This window comes from Bombus flavifrons, chromosome 10 (assembly GCF_040668555.2).
Source record: "Bombus flavifrons isolate JBK064 chromosome 10, iyBomFlav1_principal, whole genome shotgun sequence".
Classification (NCBI taxonomy): domain Eukaryota; kingdom Metazoa; phylum Arthropoda; class Insecta; order Hymenoptera; family Apidae; genus Bombus; species Bombus flavifrons.
The window spans coordinates 6976163-6995790 of NC_138451.1; the positions used below are offsets into that span (position 1 = coordinate 6976163).

A 19628-nucleotide genomic window follows, 5' to 3' on the forward strand; every position below is an offset into this window, starting at 1 on the left:
TATCGCGGTTTCTCATCGCGTCCCGGTATACCGTGCATGCGAAATATCATCGCATCAAGCAGAAAAATGGCTGACAGAGCAAACATGCGAGCTTTCACGTGGCTATAGAGCAAAAATCACTGGCTCGTGTCCGATCAGTAAACGCCGGCAGGTATCCGTGGTAAAGGAGAAATCGCAAAGATCATCGTATACGCGCGTTCGACGCCTGCCTCCTACAATTAAAGTAAAACATATTCAATTTGCATAATGATCGCGCGCCGGCGAGCTAATCCCTCGAACCAGGTAAAACGATCAACGCAGACGCCGTCGCATGAATGACGCTGGATTATGTCATTAAAAAACGTAAACGATACGTGGACGATCGTTGACGATGAAGGAACATCACGCAAAGATGCCGGTAATTAGACGATGTTCCTGATACGTTAATTATTCCGCAGCATCCTCAAATTTTCACTCTGATTACATGGAGGTGAGATTTTTCTGCGATCTTCTGTGTTTACTGTCAGTTTATTACATTTATTATATTTATTGTCATTGCTTTTACGAGATTGCGGTTTTCGAGATATTAGAGACGCGTGGAAGGATTGCGTGATTTAGATTAGAACACAAAAGAGAAGCGCTCTTCCTATCGCGAATTTTAAGCGTTTAATCACTAGCATTTCTAACGTTAATCGTAATTCTACTTTGACGTTGAAATTGTCTCGTATCGCTTACACATCCTCTCTACAATCGCATAACACAAATTCCTACGATAATATTCAAATAACAAGCTCCTCGGGAATCTCTTGATTATCTCGCTTAAGACAGTCTCGTTTGAGAAGCTTCTTCGTTTTCGTTGAAATTCCGGACCAGTTGGCACGGCTCGCTGTAATTAGCATATGAAATAAGAAATGGTCGAAACTGATGTAATCGTGGTGGATGGTGTCGCGCCGGAAACGGCGATACTTTCACTGAGGCCAAGAACACCTGAGCCACGCGGGTATATACGCGCGAACGCGCTTGTTCAAGGCGAGCACGCGTGGGCGGAAGTTACACATTAAAGTTACGTCGAAGCGGGACGGACAGGTGCACCGGTACACGCATTCTCTTTGCATTGTTCGTCGCGACCCGGTGCATCTCTCGAACGGCATCTCCGCGAAGCTGAAACGGGTATACCCACGCTTTATGCAAATTGAAGGACCATGTACCCGATCCTTGCCCCTGGATCGGTCTAACCATGTGTACTCTATTACCGCTGGACACGACGTGTCCTCCGTAAGGATGTAAAACCAGCTGGAACATCGCGGATAGAGGAATATGTCAGGGAATGTTACTTCGAAATTGTTTCGTGGAAATGTTCTCGATTTTAATCAAGAATTTAGAGTCGTCGCTTATATCGTCATTTACTACACGTGTTAATTAATTCGATATCTTTTTAATACTGGAACTATCTTCGCATCGATCAAAAATTTAGGTTGATCGTTTATTTATTTAGTAGTTGTGTTAATTAATTCGGCAGATTTTTTGATATTAGAAATGTCTTGACTTTAATTGAAAATTTACATTCATCACGTGTACTACAATCATTTATTATATGTGTTAATTAATTCGCTGGCTTTTTAATAATGGAATTACCGAGCTTTAATGCGCGCCTTGATATAATATATGTTGTCTGCGTATGATTTATAATTAGAATGGTATGATACGAAGACAAATAAGTAGGTATACCTATCTATATAAATTGTCTAAAATATTTGTAAATGTAGCTTTTTTGAATTTAATTTGGCTGAAACTTTCGTAATAATAAAAATCAGATACGCATTCCTACAATTATAGATAAAATACCAATTAAATAATCGTGAACGAATCAAATAATTTATTCTCGTTATATTGGTTTAAAGACATTCAGCTGCATAGCCGCTCAAGTATATATTAAATTTCGCATCTTTCGTAATCTTCGCTGACGATTTGTTAATTCGCCGAATGGTCGACGAGTTTCAGGAAGGAATCGGCGAACGAGCATGAAATAACCGAGGTCGTGATCGTTCCCGTCCCTTGCGTTTACCAGTCGAGTCGGATTAAAATTATTAATCTCTAGCACGGCACCTAATTGTTTGGCCGACGAATTTATCATGGCACGGCGGGTAGGCAAGGCAGATTTAATTGCACCTACCTCGCAAGGACTAATTAAAGAAAGGCAAGGAGAATGCCCCTTCTCTCTATCTTTCTCTGTGGTATAACGTGTACGTCTACGTGTACGATAGCATCGTCTAAACGGAACTAACGAGCGAGTTGCTCTTAATACGCGCGCGAGCGAACACACTCCCTGCCATTTGGACGCGAAAGAGCGGGATAATATCCCTCGAGAGAGATCCACATAGAGACCAGTATTGTCGAGAGTACACGTACAGATCTGAGAGTTGTCCATTCAACGCCGATAATCGCTGTTATGCTTCCAACTTTCTCCAAATTAGCGATGGAACGCCACACACCGTCTGGCTCCTCGCATTAGATAGGGTTGCTCCATCGTCTTCCTTTTACTTTCGTGCCTATTGTTGGATGGGAGGATCCATCTTGAAGGGAAATCGTAGCTCGCGTGTCTACGAGTTTGTCAGGGGAAATTGCCTCGGAAAATTGCGCGTTTTCAAGACGCACGCATGGAAAGTTCGCGTTAGTTTTGGAAGTGGAAGTTCAGAAACGTGAGAGTTTCTCAAACTCTTTGACTTTTTGTGTGCATTTTGGAAGAACTTCAAGATGTTAAGAGTCTTTAATGCATGTAAAAGAGATGAAAATAAGTCAAACAGAGAATAGATAAAATAGGTAGAACAGTACGTTCGTATTCGTTTGCGTTTCTCTAAACTACATAAATATCCGTAACCTTATCGCATCCATTTTCATTAACACCATTGTGCTGTTATTGTCGATCTATCTCACGTTTACCAAATCACTCTCACTTTCACACGCCATTCTCCCAAAAGCCACGACTAAACCAGCAAAATAACGCTCGCGCACAAAGAAGATAAATGTGGGAAAATAAATCTTCGAAGCGTAAGAACGTGCCAAACACAGTTCGCGTCTCGCCAACGCGTAACCGCCCAGCCAGCTTCCGCTTAATGGCAGCAATACCGTGTTATTACGCGTAATTTCGTGGCGAGAGGCCATCAACTGTCGAAGTCGGTCATGAACACGGTCCTACGCCACTTCGAATCATTTCACCGCGGAGGACCCTCGACAACTTTTGCCCAGAACTCTCGCCATCCGCATGTGGAACGATTTTCGGCCATAAACCATCAGTTTTAAGCGATCGTATAATCGTCGAAGAAGAGACGGGATCCCGACTCGAATTCGGGACGAAGCTGTATATTCGTTTCTCGTGTAATATAATTTCATCGCAGAGAGAGGCCAGTCTCTCCCGAAAGTCGTCTCGGACGATAATCGTATCGAGGGAAAGGGTCGTCATGGCGTTCAGCTACCACGCTCGTAATTAAAAGCTCGCCGGAGAAACGACTTCCGTGAAATCTCGTCGAGAGAACTCTCTGCCTCGACGCTGATTATTTAGACTCGGGTCGTTACCTCGATATCGCGACATTTCCTCTCCAATTCAGAGGGTTAAACAGCCACGTTTTCGACATTCTCCGTACTTTGCTCTAAATGCGACTCTTCAGCTTCTGTATGGAACGTGGACGATTCGTTAGCTACGATTTTAAGCCAAATTCCTCTGGTTTAGCTTCGTTTCGCCATGGAGTAGGCGAGAGGTGAAGCTGCTACGTGACATTGACGTTCGCTGAACTGCAAATTTCTCGAGAATTTGTAGGAATTTTGTCGTTTTCTTCTCGATTGCCGATGATTTTATATCGTAAGCCATGGCTTACATTAATTCCGAGCAGGGAGAAGTATGAGTATGAAAATCATTTTTGAAATTACAGTAGGTACGAATTGTAGAGTACACCGAGCATTGCAAAACGTTAATAGGATTTTTCCGAATGAACTTTCGTTTCTTAGATATCTATGTTTAGTTTCGGCGATCTCTTTACAGCTATCGACGCTTAAAATTCGAAATTTGTATCTACTAAAAAAATCGAAATGAAAAATTGTTTCGCAAGTGTCGACACTTGCATCAAATACGTCACTAAAAACTTGGTGAACTAAGTAAAAAATAAATATAAACTTGTAGCTATCAAGTATGATAATATTCAGTTTTTTAAATACGATTCTAAGCTAACAAGGATCCGATCTAGGATCACAAAGAGTGATCATACATAGAGAAAAGGGGAAGCAGAATACCGTGAAAACGCTGGTGAAAAGCAATTAACGAACTGTTCTATGCAGAGGCTAGGCCGCCTCTTAAAACGTGAGTTATTAACTCGATGGCAAAGGACGAGAAGGGGATCCGGTAATTGCCCGCTCGGCTAAGAGTTTATCTACCTCGTTCGTGCACGTCGTCGTGGACTTTCGTTGGGGGATTAGTAAGAGTAAAACGTAACGCTCGGAGACATCGATTAACGGTAACGGTAAGCGACTTACTCGTCCGGTATTCCTGCGGTGCACGCGCGTGCACGCTTTCGAAGGCTGTTCGCCTCGGGTATCGATTTTCAGCGACGCGCCCCGTCGAATGCGCGCGATTAATTATCGAAACGCGCAGCTATTCACCACTCGATTAATTAAAATCGAACCGAGTCAGTGAATCGATCCGCACGACGAACTCTGATATGAATTTTAGCGACTGAATTTGTCGCCAAACTGTCGGATGAAAGCTACATCGATCAACTTCAGAAATTGAAAATTGGAGAAGAGCGATGAAGTTATAAATTTTATTATTATTGGTAATTTGATTTCATGATACCTAGCTCCTTATGATAAATGAAAATCAAATATTTGATCTTTGAGAATATCGAATGAAGTATCAGTTGCGTACGTAAATAATGAAATAGAGAAGTTTATAGAAAACGACGATTGTATCGTACTTTTACGTGGGTGAAAAGGAAGTCGAAGCGATGTTAATCGAGATCGATGATCGGAATGAGCAAACAAACATGAAAGTAAGAGTGGGAAAAGAATGAAATTCATCAGCAGAGAAATCACGCTGGATTAGCCTTGAGTGTAATGATTGAATAAGAAAGTTTTGCTTAATCTCGTGTAAAGAAAAAGAGTACCATAAATCGACGTTTTGTAAAATGAGGCATGCAGCTTCTACGAATCTTTGAATAACTTTTTACCTCTTTTAACTTGTATACTCTATCTAATAATTTCTGTACATACTAATCGCATACTGTACATTTCTAATCGCAACTCTGAATCTAATTGATTTTGCTGTATTCGATTAATAAAAATTTTCAAACGAATACCAATAGAACGTTTACGTCGAATCTCGTGGATGGTATTTCAATTTTAATACCATCGACGGTAATTCCAAACAGCAAACGATCGTTACAGAGGGTTTCGAGCACGGTTTAAACGAAGATTGCCACACGATATATCATAGAAACGGTGATAAAGGCAGGTAGCATGTTCTACAAAACGTGTATCACTTGTTTCGCAATTAAAGCTGCTACCCATTGGCGCGATAGTTGCACTGATAGCGCGTCGATAAGCATCGATACAAATTAAACGTTTACTCTATAACGATGTTCCAATGCAACGTTGACTACCGATCGCGCGAGTTTTCCCACGAAACTTATCATCACCCGCGAATTTTCTCCCTTATCTTGTCTTACGTTCAATCTCGTTGATCGAGGAATTTATCCTACATAAACTTTGTGAAATTCCCGAGGAAAACCAGCCGAACTGCCCTACTTTTCGTTTTCGTTGAAATCTTCGTTAATTAATTCACGCTGATCAGAACTTGCGAGGTTTTGCGTTCCAGGATAAGGAAGCATAATTTCTAAATTATAACGTTAATATTATCTAAATATCTGAGTATGGAATTGCTATATGCTCTCTAAAACTCAATGAATTTAAAAGAAAGCTAGGTTAGCATTCCGTTATTTCATATCTAAATTATGATATCAACGGCATATATCTGACGAGTGAAAAATTAATACAGAATAATATCATCATCGATATCGAACAACATTAATTGCAAATTAATAACAAAATGAACAGAAGATTCGATGCAACTGCAATTAAAAAAGTGATTCGAAATTTCTGATCGATAGCGTATATCGTTTAAAGCGAAGTTTCTAAATAAAAACACGTCGGTGTATAAAGGGAAAAAGAAAGCCGGTTTATTCGGTTCAGCAATCTCGCGATCGTTCACGAAGCTCGCCGCGTTCCGTCAAATCGAGTCCGACAGATTTACCGAGGAATCATGCAAATCATGCGTCTGCTCGACACTATCATCATTTCAGGTATTTCCACGGTGCACGAGCAGCCAGCCTGGCTGACTGGCTGCCACGAAAAAGTTAATCGAAAACTAATTTTCGGCGCGTTCTCTTTACCTCGCCACTTTCACTCGATTAGACGGCGTGGCCCTTTAAAAACGTCCATTCCGGAGATACCGTGCAAGAGGATGGGACACCAGGCGGCTGTGTATACACTTAGCAGGAAAAACAAGCTCCCCCAGATACTGGTCTACCCTTTACAGCCTGCTTGAGAATAAGATTTAATTCACGATAGGGCCAGCCTTTCGCTACCAGCACCGTAATCACTCGGACACGTTGATGTATCGCGCGTCCCAGGGCCCCAACTCGCGTACGTTGCTTTAATTACGGGCCTGCGAGCCCAGACTCCCTACACCAACTCATTCAAATTTGGCCCGGATACCCTCTGTCCGCGTTCCGGCCTGGGTACCCGCTGTCGGAAAGTAAAATTGGAATTTCGTCCTGGTCGTGCCACCGGTTGACGCGATGCTCCCGTTTTTCTCCTGCACATCGGGGACAGACAGGAGAGGAGGTTTTCTTCTTTTATTCGTGCGTCAGCTTTTGGTTATGAATCGTGAGGAGATTGCAATATGTACGGGTTCCTTGAGTTCTTGGAATTTTGAAGAAGTTATATCGCGCGTTATTCTGTACGTTTCTGCACCTTTGAATTTTCTACCAATTCTTCCGCAGACTAAGCATTTATAATTCTGATATAGTTTGCAGTTTTAAGGTATAGTTATTATACTTTTATATTTTACAGTATTATTACAGCTTTAATGTTAATTTGAGGGTATACTATATCAAAGTTTAATAGTATTCGTAGTTGTCGCAAATAAAAATTTGCACTTGCTGGTGTCTAAAAAATCTAAATTTCACAACTATCGATTCTATACCTTTATCTTTTTTTTAAACCATCCACAAGTTGGAAATACATGTTATAATGGGATGGATAACAGAAGCACAAAGTCTCGCACATAGTTTGAATAAATCTGACAAGTGCAACAGTACGATTCGACATTAACATTCGCGTGAAAGTATACGAGGCAAGAGGAGAATGCGGTCCGTGGTATTGTCAGTCGGCCGAGATCGATCCGTTCGCCGCGATATAATTGAATATATCGATGGCGGGACGCGGCCAAGTAACCTCGAAATTCGATGCTGTATCGGCTGGTCGATTCGAATATTCGCATCGGATGTCCGACGGGTAACAGATACGCGCTTTCAGACGCAGAATGTAAGCCGGCCGGCTAACCTAGAATATCTCCTTGTTATGGCTTGACTAAGAGATTCTAGCAATTAGTCGTGAATCTTAACGATGCTCTCGGTGCATCAACCACGCCTAAGTCTCGCATAGAGATTCTACTGCTGATCTTGTCGGTGCTATCGCCCTCGATAGAGATCCATTTTAATTTATCCGGCATCGCGTAGCTAAGCTAGCCTGCTAAGCTGCTAGATCGTAATCGAGCGATCGTTGTCTTCGGATCTACAAGATTCGATAGTTAGCCTGGAATACGAAGAAAAGAAGAAAAAAGGAAAGCTCTAACGACTGATTCAAGGAGAAACTCTATCGGCTCGAAGCTTATTATCGATCACGTTTCCACTCGAACTATACGAGACTTGTAGCAACACGCTGATTAATAATTAATATATATGAATCGTTACGGAAATTTTAAAGCAGATTGGAAGAAGCGTACAATGTTACTCGTGATCTCCTCTTGTCAAGAATACTTCCAAATTTTCACTATCTTTTTGTTCAAATACAATTCTACAAATAGTTTCTTCAAAACAGTATATATTCAGTTAATTTTCATGATTATTATTACATTGATTATTACGAAGTCAAAGTGAAATTATCTGGTTCTAAAAATATGAACATTAATTAGATATCGTGATACTGAAATTAAGAGATCTTCGGGAAATGTACTCGATAAGTTTTGCTTCTAATTGGCACAATTAACGACGAGACAAAGAATAACAGACATTGATTCGATTCAAATCTGACAGAAAATTCATTTCATATGCCGCGGATGCAATATCTAGAGCGTTGATAGAGAAACAGAAGGTGGAACCGAATATCGTGGATCGACCGAGGCTTCGAAAAGAGATCGAGGCAAGATAGGTGGCTGGATGAGGAGGATACGATGGACGGAAGCTCCAGACGAGTTAGCAGGGACGCGAGAAGGCGGAAAGATGGACGGTGCCGTGTCATTAGAGAGTGCTGGGTACGTGCCGGTCGATAGAGGAGGGATAACATTCCTACTTCTGTCGATAGATCGATCATCGTATCGTTCTGCCCTCCTATCCTTCTACTCTCTTTCTCTGCGTTCCGCCACTTTTTCTATTCTGCCAGCTCATCTCTCGCGTGTTTCGTGGTATTTCTCTGGAGTAACGGCCGCCCGTTGCAGCCTCTCGTCACTCAGCTCCGTTCAATTGGCTACAGCTCGATTCTCCTCAAGTTTTTCACCATTTCTCAGCGGCAGATCGATTGTTCTATCCGCCGGTGATCGATTGGAAACCGAAGAAGAACGGATCGCGAACCACGAGTGTGAGAGATGGACCAACTTGGAGGAAATGACAGTTTTTGTTAAGGTCGAGTCTTCTGGGCATCCTCTACAGTTTCTTAGGAAAGAAGTAACGTTATGGCACTTTTCAATCTGCGAACATTACCGTGCAGATACCAATAAATTCCCCGAGAAACTATATTCTCTGCTGGAATCAGCTTCTAGTATTTAAGCAATCGATCGCAAATATTGTGAACTTTTAGATTCATTACGATCAATGCATATCGATCAGCTCATCTATGACTTTCCAGTTAAATTACATCTAGTCGAAACTAACTATCCGGATAGTTCATATTTTTAACAGTATCATTTTTGTATATTTTTTTATACTTTAAACAGTGCCATATATATTTGCTGTTTATTCTAGTTTTAATTAAACCAAAATCACGTTTGCCAAATACCAGCGTGTAACTAAAGTTCGGTCAGCCATGCGCACGTGGTGGAAATTAAACGCCGTTGTCCATAATGAAACGTGTTCACGTGGCACGGACGATCGAGCAACAAACGGATTCTCTCGGTCGCTTTTCCCGTCGGTTTTCGTCCCGTTCCTTCAGATTGCTCCATTTTGATCGCGGCGTTTCGCCGTCACGCGTCGGTGCGCTTCGAATTAATTAATATAGGCTGGTATCATTGGAGCGGTAAGAAGCGAAATAGCTCTCTTTTTTCAGCAAAAAGGAAACAGCTCGACCATCAGGTTCAGAGCCGGTACTCTCATTATACGAGTTGTCTTATCGAACGATAACTTTCTCGATACCCGCCTCTGCCTTCTACTCCTCTTCCTCTTTCTTTCTTTTCCATCTTTTCCTTCCTCCAGCTCTCGTGTCGTTTTTCTTCCGCTTTACTTCGTACCTTTTCCATTGTCGAACAAATAACAATGCACGATAGACTGGAAAGAAATATAACATGAATAATAAATATAGTAAATATGGTATTCGTAGATATAGTATGAATCATCGACTTCTATGTACGCGTTATCTTAATATTCTAATTAAAAATCCTTAAGCGCTTAGAAGGTTAAAATAGACAAAAATTAAGCGGTAGAATATGACTAAAATGATGGGTAGAATTTTTCTCGGTCAGACAGCTGTTTTAATACACTGCGAGATACGAAGGACAGAAGGAAGCTCACGTGCAAACTGGCCTTTACTTGAATGGGCCACAGCACTTCCTCCACGCCACGGGAGAGTTACCGCTAATCTGCACTCGCGCTCAGCTGGTGTTACCACCGCGTTTACATGAACCGCGTTACCACCGCCCGTGAACATGAATTAATTTCACCGTGTCGCCATTTTTGTAACAATTCATTTAGAGTAGGAGCCTGCTTCTGTTAGATAACAGAACACTCGCGGAATGTTACACGTTTCGTGTAACGCAGGAGGGAAAAATTGCTTTAGTACGCGTGGGACATAGTGTATAAATTTACAGAGTACAGTGAGAAATTATGTGCACACTTGTGCATTAATTTTAGTGCAATTAAATTTTTACTCTTTACTCTTATTCTGTATAGTGTAGAAACGAAGAGTATGCTAAATTTCTACGTATACTATGAATTTGTTTTATTGCATATTTTTAAGTTGTTCTGTTATTGGTTTAGATAATAACGTAGTAGTAAGTATGTAGTGAAGTAGTAAGTGTATTTTTTTTTTTTTTTTATGAAACATGTATAAGGAAGAACTGTATTTGTCTAGAGAGCTTTCAAATTTGTATAACAAATACGTATAATGGATGTGTCTTAAGCCAAAGTGGCACAGTGATGGTCTTGACAGCAGAGTTATTGTTAGGAATTTGCTTGAATCAAACAATGAAAGTTAAGTTCTTGTTCTTGTTGAAATTATACATTTTATATACCATCCTTTGTACCCATCCCTTTAAACCTCACAATTCCGAAATACCTATTCAAACAGCCCTTACAGAAAACAAAACAAAGTTCCAATTAACTGAAATTACATTTCAAACTGCGTGTTACCGCTTGCTCGCCCTTTTACCCCAGGCTTTTCAAAAGCTTTCGTATATATACATATGTATACAATCTAAAACGATACACTTGGGTGCACGTATCCAGATTCCAGCTTGCGTCGAGCTGCGCGCAAAAAATTTCGCATCGTACGGTTCGCAAAACGTGTTGAGCAGGTGGGGAAGGGCCGGTGGCCGCGACGCCGCGGCCGATGCGCGAGTTGCCTCGCAATTAGTGGAAATAATTTCGTCGTTAATTGCGTCACGGGCTGGCGGCTGCATGTTTTCTCCGTTGCGCCGTTTCGTTTCTTCTCGCCTACCGCGTTCCGTGTCCCCTCGAGCCCAGCAGTCCGCTTTCTTGCTTTCTGAACGCGTTTCGAGCCACCACATCCTATCGTTTCGCGAAGCGTACCGCTGCGAGCTGGCCTCGTTATCATCGTTCGATCCTCGAGGAAGCGAGGACTGACACGCGCTGGACGTGATTTTGATAGATGACCGCGCGAATAATTCACGCGCGCGAAATGCAAATGCGATCCTTCGCTCCCCTCGAGAGATGAGCATCGAGCACAATGAGAAGCGTTCGGCCTAGTTCCGAGAGTAGAGTACGTTTACTAGGTAGATAGACGAGAGGCAAGTTTCGTGTATACACGATCCATTCTTCGAGACACGGGTGGAATTCGTGTACGAATCAAGCGACCGTTTCGATACGTCACGCTGTCGGATCCTAGGACCAGCGTAACGCAACGACGAGTTTATCTGCTGGAACATCTGTTAAATTTCTACCGTTGCTTTTTGTCAAGCCGCAACGTCGCCGGTTTGTATATCGCTGGTGGCTAAATATGTGGACTACTTGTTGGAACCTCCTTTCGTCGAACTATTAATGAGAAAGAAAAACGAACGAGAGCCTGTATACAAATCGTCAGATCTGTCACGTTCTTGAAACCATATATCATATCATTACTACAAAAGCGATTATACTCGATAAATTGTAGTTTATTTTTTTATTGTCATTTTTTATTATGCGAGAATTCTCTAGCACTTTTATTGCTGTCAGTTTTATTCTTGTCAGTCAATTCTTTTTATTCTTATCAGTTTGTATCAGCCCCGTTCGTTTTAATTTTAGTTATCTTTGTTTAAAAAGAAAGGTATGATTCGACGCGTCCATCGATAAACACCATTTAACGAAAGAACAGTGAATTCACGTAACAACTCTGTCCAGACTAATTCTAGTTACCAGTGACTATTCGTAATTCAAAAGTACCGTTCACAATCACGTAGAGAAAATTCACATATCGACTCTGTTCATCCTAATTTTAACTATCTTTGACTGTTGACGAGTGGAAAGTACCGTTCAGGAAACAATCGTATAGCCCAATTCACAAACACACGAAAGTGTATCGAGTCCAGCTGACTGGAGCGCCGAGTCGAACGGGAGCGCATGCCGGGTCGATTTTGACATATTTCCCCGGATGACCTTGAATAGCCGAAGACGCCGCGACGGCCTAAGAGGATCGGCGCTGGAAGAAGGACGAGTGACGGTGGCGATAGTAGTTAGCGGTAGAAAAGAAGAGGGTGAACGAAGAAGGGAGAAGGAGAAGGAGAAAAGAGGGCCTGTGGAACGAGAGAGAGGAACGAAGCAGCCAGGAGGAACGAGACGAGGAAGGCCGATGATGGCTACGATGGTGATGGTCAGTGGTTGTATACCGGTTAAGCCGTTCAGTGCCAGGCCGGCGTCCGTCACGGTTAAACCTCGACTACTCGGTCGTTCGATCTCTCGTAGACCAATCGAATCCTCCGGGATTCCTTCCTTCCATCTGGGGATCGTCGCCTGGACCAACTCGATGCACCAGGTCGTCCTTGAAACTGGTGCACTAACTTGGCCAATTTCAATTTCTTTCGAGAACCTATTTAGTTTCCTATCGAATTATATAGTGATACCTAGAGAATTCGATTCGTGACCCGTAACTGGATCAGTTTAATTGGCAAAAAAGAGAGACAACAGTAATAATCGTTGGAATTTTATATGGAAGATTCTTGACCCGGAGTTATACAATATTTGTGATGATATCGAACGACCGTTTTCGCGAAGGATTCCTCGAGGCAGCCGTCGGAACTCGATCTACTGCGATCTAACGAAGACAGAAACCGTTCTCGACCCCCCGGAAATTAAATACAACGGTTCATCGGCGTGGATCTCGAATTCTATCCGTCTGAGTCATAGGCCTCTCCTGAGAGAGGAAGCGATTCTCGCATCAATCAGTAGTTCCTCTGATCCGATATACCTGGACCAAATCTTTCTACGTCACCAGTGATTCACCAGAAAGCAGATTCGAATGTGTACCAAATGTTCGACCTTCCAGGTCCGACATTGATCAGACAATTTCAACGATCCTTCAAAATAGACATGTGATTAGGACATGTGAATGTGTGAAAGGACTAAAGAGAGACTCATCTAGAAACGAAGGAAGGAATTGGTGAAAAATTCGGGGCGGTAGAGGTGTTTCAGAATGGCGAGTGACATGGCGATCCGCGGGTCATCGGGCAGCGGGAATCGAAGCAACCAGCCATCGGGATACCAGGATTCGGAGCGAGCGCGGATGAAGTAATTACGAGGACTGACTAGTCACGGACCAGTCTGATCCCACGGGAGATCCAGGTACTTCTTCCGCGTGTCTCTCATTCTTCCGTGCTTCCTTCAGAAAATCGTGTTCGTTCCTCGCGCTGCTGATCGAAGCTCAATACTCTCTCTCTTTCTCTCTTTCTCTCTCGCGCGCGCGCCAACGTGCCGATCCATCGTTTCTCGCCTTGGTACAACTTCATCCGCAGCAAAGACGGAACACAAGCTGCGAACCGGACGGAATTCGATGAATCGGCTGCGATTACCCTCGCCTTCGCCACTGTTTCCTCCTTTTTAGGTGTCGTTAACCTTCTCTTCTTCTGGTGCTATAATAGTCGAATGTAATCGATATACTATTCTATTTTCAACAGGGCTAATTTGTGGTTGATATATCTACTAGTGGAGACGTAGATAGGTTTTAGGTGGAGTTTCACAGTTTTACGTACAGCTTTAGGTACAATATTTGATTGTTCGTTGGTGGTATAGTGATTCTTGTTTTCGATCGAAGCATGGCTAGAAAATGTATGATATATTTAACTGTAAAATCAACGGCAAAGTAAAATTTATGTGGTTTGAACGACGAGACATTTTTGGTGAGATGAGGATCTCTGGTTATAGTCTTAACAGCCTACCTTTTTTCTCTCTCTTTAACTCGTTAACCGAAGAAAACTGGTTAACCTGAGCTATCGATCTTTTCAACATAATGATTTCTTTCGCTAATTTCTTTATCTGTTTCCTATATCATCTGCCTTTTTTTTCTCTTTTCACTTGTCGCTTCGCTCCTGTTAAAAATACGACACGCGAAGAGAATCACAATGGAAAAGTAGCTATATAAATACTAAACTATTGGTCAGGTTAATAAGACGGAAGAGCGACGATGTGTCTCGTAAAAGTAAAAGCAGAATAGAATGGGATACCGGACGTATCGGCTAGACGTTTTGTCCTTTACGACGCAATCTTCTCGTTCGCTTATCTTGTAGCAGACAGAAGGGAAAAACGTGGAAGATTATCAAGGAAAAAAGAGAGAAAGCGAAAGAGAGGACTGATTTTATCCGTGAAAGCAATTGCAAGCGGCATACGGACGCGATAAAGCCCAAGCAATTCTGCTACCAGTTACGAGTCCTTGATGGCCGATGCTACTACGATTTCCACGTTACCCGTGGCCACTCGAATACCGTAACGACGCCGAACGTGACTTCGATCGAAAAGTCGTCGTGATACGTCCTGTATCGTCAGCCTGCTCGTTTCCAGTTATCTATTACCGTTGTCATACTTCCGTAATACTTCTTCATTGGCCGTTAATCGCGCGCCCTGCCCTTAGGCCTGGTCCATACTGACGTTCTTATATCCTCGTGCTTCTGAGATTCATTAACTTTTTACAAACAGGAAACGAGTGTAGGTACACTGATATTTGTACATTTACCATATCGTATGCGTACAAAATATTTTGAAGATCGGTCTTCCGAGTTTTGTGCTAGGTTCACAGTTACGTTTAAAGGAACTGTACTAGTAAGAGTACGATGGCCAGGTTTTTTAAATTCGTGTACGAATACAGGTAGAATATAGATATATATATAGCACATGATAAATCGAAAAGCTTGGACTAGAAGAGCGGCAGAGATCAAAGGCAGCAACATGTTGCTACGAACTGCAATCTTCTCTGTCCTCATAGAATTCCACTTTCATCTTCCGTGTTCCGATCGTACATTTATTTTACATGCTGCTCGGAAACACTCGTGACTCCATGTAGCATCTTATATAGATATATCAAAACTAAAGATAACATCCTGCGATAACGTCCAACTTTTGAAAGACTAGATTGAAATCGAAGATTAATGTCGAAGATTATCTCGATCGATAAAACGTGGAAATTGTATTAAACCTCGATTTCGATGTCGAAGAAAGAAGAAAGCGTAGAAAAGTAACGCCTCGGGTGAACTCGGAAGGTGATTGGCAATGGCTGGCAAGCAAAAGAGGAAAGTTACACACGCTCGTTGTCGTTTGGTAAATTGTTCATCGACTTTCGAACTAATTACACAGGGACGAGAGTAAATTTATGTTCCCATCGGTGTGAAACCGGCATTAAATACGAAAGTCTAGCTCGGGGGAGTCGAAAGAAAAGTGGTAGACATGCACGTTTATAGATAATACTGGATGCACAGTAAATTTGCCTCTGTCTTAAAGCGAGCTATCAGTTTCAATTGGCGTGTCGTATCGTGACCCGGCGTTTCTCCTTGCTCGTTCCAGTAGCCGAGTATTGTCATTATCGACCCGTTCGATGTACCGTAGCGTTGTTACTACGAATAAAATAAATGCTATTAGTTTAATTGTGTATAATAAATTACTGATTCGTTGCTGATCTATGCGTTTGGACGTCCAGTAGCGTGACACTCTACATTTCGCATTGAAAGCCTGCGTCGAGTTCTATTTATATGGAAAGATATTCTAAATTTATACTTTATACGCTGCCGACCATAATTATTATGTAATTCCGTCGATAAGATTTGTTTCGTTATTTCTACATCCACCAGTATCAAACGTGAAAGAATTTATTTTCTCCAATTTTTTTGTTTCGTCCAGCGATAAAACACATAAAAACTTTTAAACATGAACGTAGGTATTTATACAACTAAACTAGATAAATTCTGAACCACCAAAGACTCAGCCTATAAAATACATCTATCCATCTAAATTAGACGAACTCTGAAATTCCAGAAACTCGGCTTATGCGATAAAAGATGCACAAAAACAGGGAATCCTGTCGGTCCAACGAAGCAAAAGCTAGCAAATCAAGCGCGGACATTTCTATGGACAGGTTGTTCCTCGTATTCACCGATCGTCGTCCTCGATCATTCCTGATCGATCGAATGACGTCGTCGGGGCGCACGCCATCGATCGCCACCGTTTTATAGGAAGTTACCAGGGCGTTATCTCACGGCGAACTCTGCGGCGCATTCTTCCTTTTTCCGTCGCGGTGCAACGGGATCCCGATGGCTTGATTTCGCGCCTATCGCGGCAAAAACGCCGAGTTATCGTGCGTTCCACCCGCAGAGGGGCCACCGTTTCACGAAGATCGTTGCGTAGCCGACTTGTTCGCTTCGTCTTCTATCATCTAGAAGAATTTATTGATCAATAAAACGTCTCCATTTAATGGGAGCCCCCGTTAATGAACGACATCCTGGTCAATCTTGAAATTTCACAGGTTCGACATACGTAAGATCCTTCGCGAGCTTATTGTGAACACGAGGGAACACGCGTGCCCGATTATTTTTCTCTTTTTCCGTTCGCGTTCAATAACTGGTTCTGTCTTGAGGTAATTATATTAGTGTACGCGTAACGGGAATTAAAGATCGTTGGGAGTACCTTTATTTTCGTTTTGCCAGGCTAGAGTAATAGAGACGCGTTTTAGGGAATGTGGAGAATGATTCATTGATAAAAGGAATGCAGATATTTGAGTATCCGATACTGCAATATCCGATAGCTGGTTATTTTTGTAAATAGAATCACAAAATGTACGAATGAGCAAAGTTTCATGGCAATTAGAAATCCTCAGTTGAAAAGATTGCAAGGATTCCTCTTCAGGATTTTTTTAATTTTCAATCGTTTGCTTTCCTAATTTTCTCTTTTATAATCTAAAGTCTATAATCTAAAACTTAAACTTGCATTGGTCACGGTCAATTCATAATGCAATTACTCGACTGGAAAAATGTAAAACATCCCAATAGCTACCGTAGAACTCAAGCAATGTAACAAAAATAAGGCAACTATAATTTCTCTAACAGAATCTCCAAAAATCGTCATAGTTGGAACAGGTCGTTTAACGGGCAAATGGCCTCGGTAGCCAGAGATCGCGAAACAGTTTATTAGCCGGGCGTGCTATCTGGTATCAGGCAAGCAAGCTCCGATACCTGGTCGTAGCAAGCTTAGTGCCCGCGTGGCAGATTCGTACGCGTTCAGGTCGCGTTCGGTGTACGAGAAACTGGTCTCCGCGGCTCTCTATGAATAGAATTAATGGACGGTGATTCCGCGCTTAATCGATGCGAAAGAGAGGACTGCGTGGATCGTGAATGACGAGCCGAGATGTTCGATATCGTTGGCTTCGCAAGAATTTTAATTATTGTCAGCAAACCGTCGTCCATTGCGACTCGAATTAGCAGCGGTGGCCTACGTGGTTCGCCGATAATCGACGATTTATCGTTCGATTCGCCGTCGATCGTCGGTGTCGTCGTCGTTGTCTTTGTATCCAAGATAACGCGTTCCCGAGTGTCGACGTCGTCGCCGCCGCCGCCACCGCCGCTGTCGTCGTTTGGCGAACAGTGGCAAGCAAAACACGCATCGATGCCTCCTGTACGTGCCTCGAAGGCCGCTGGCTTCTTCTCTCTTTCCGCGATTGAGTAACTGTACATCATCGACAACGTCTACGCCGTGCTCGCGTCCCGAAACGAACCGGGGCAAAAAGCGGTCTCGCGCGCCTCGCAAATAACACGGTGGATTATGAATACGCAGGGCAGTTTATTAAGAGACATAAATCGCGCAAAAACCGTCGACCAATTACGATTCGCTCCAATTCACTCGGCATTCGCACCCTACGAGTCGATTAACAGTAGTTCGTACGATTTCTACGTGTTCAGCCCTAGACAAAAACTTTGTTTGGTCAACCAATCTACTTGTTAGATCAACGCGTCTTCGAATATCCTCGATAAATAGTTGAATATCCAAGTGTTCGATCCTTACCCTTGGTCGGGTACCTTCTTCCTTACCAGATCCTCTTTCGTCGAAAGGACTATTGTACTTTAATTTCGTTCTCGATCCAGGAATAAAGTACCAAGAGATAGAATAGTTATAGCGAAATGGGAAGGAAGGATTTGTTCGGATCAGCGTGAGAATGGACGATACGCGGGATAATAACGAGAAATCGTTAGTCGTGGCACACTCGAAAGCGAACAGCCTTTCCCATGGCAGCGGTAACAACCAAATTCCAGGCTGACGAACTCGCTTCTTCTTCTGCTCCCCTTAATCATCCTCCATTTCCTGCAAAGCTCTGCTACGCCCGCTTGTTAAAACTGCGCGAACGCCTGCAACTGAACAAGCCAGGAAAGACATAAATTAAATTACCGCGGAATCAAGCAGCGAGTCTATAGGTGGAATCATTCGTGAACTCGGAAACCGATGATTTTCGCAAAGCATCACTGAAGAACGAACTTAAGAATAAAGGACAAAGAAAGGGATACATGATCCCTATTGAATATAGACAAATCGACAAATAAGAGGAGAATCGAGGAACTGAAAAATTCCTTTTGCTGGATTTTCGGGCGGATTAACCCTTTTCGATCTCAAATAATTCTTTTAAACGGATAAAATGGATAAAGATAAGATATCCTTTGCGTATGTTCAGATAGCATAAAGACATCTTATGGTCGTCTTAACCCTTAAGTGACGTTAATCGCGAATTAACGTTTGAATTCTATCATCGAACAATCAAAAAAGTCAAACAAATACAATGAAATATTTTAGTATCGTTTAATGTTAGATGACCCCGTATTAAATCCTCAAGTACACGACATACATCATAAGTGCGAAATAATGACACTCGATGAAATAAAAATAAAGAACGTGCATAAGGACTGGATATCCCAGTGAAATGAAATGTCACGGTCAAAAAATATTAAAACATTTCGTAATGGCTTCGGTTCGTAGACTCAACATCCTAAATCGTTTCATTACGGTTTGTTGCTCGCGATTTCTATCGAGATTCAACAAACCGACGAATAACACAGATGGATCAAGGGGATGAAGGTATCTTCTTCACTTTTGAAAGAAATTAAGATATTTCGTAATGTTTCCGATTCGTAACATCGAGACACTAAAAACCACCATTCTATCCCGATTCGTTGTCTGCGAAAGTATTGTCGTAAAATCGGTTGCTTAATCAGGGGCTAATTAATTTGACGACCGTGTCACGAGACGCGTACGAGCCACGTACGGTATCAGATCGCTAATTGCAGTCCATCACGGATTATTAGCCAACGCATAATGACGATGTATAGGGGCGCAACGACAGCTTCTCAAACGGCAATTTGATTCTCCGTCTTCGTATTGCGATTTACGTACCAATTATCGACGATCGTTCTTCTTCGTTTTACGGTCTCTTATAATCAG

The 19628-nt window shown here is 42.3% G+C and overlaps 1 protein-coding gene across 4 annotated transcripts in view; it reads left to right on the plus strand.

Annotated features, from left to right (window-relative positions):
* The window catches only part of LOC138184239 (serine proteinase stubble), a 57395-nt gene that overhangs the window by 16909 nt on the left and 20858 nt on the right, over window positions 1–19628 (plus strand). Inside the window, exon 1 of one of the 4 annotated variants that reach the window (XM_069122020.1) lies at window positions 12566–13508. The exons of the other annotated variants lie outside the window; for them this stretch is intronic. The gene's annotated coding sequence lies outside the window, so the exon portion shown is untranslated. Of the gene's footprint in view, window positions 1–12565; window positions 13509–19628 lie in introns of those variants that run through there. 4 annotated transcript variants of the gene reach the window in all.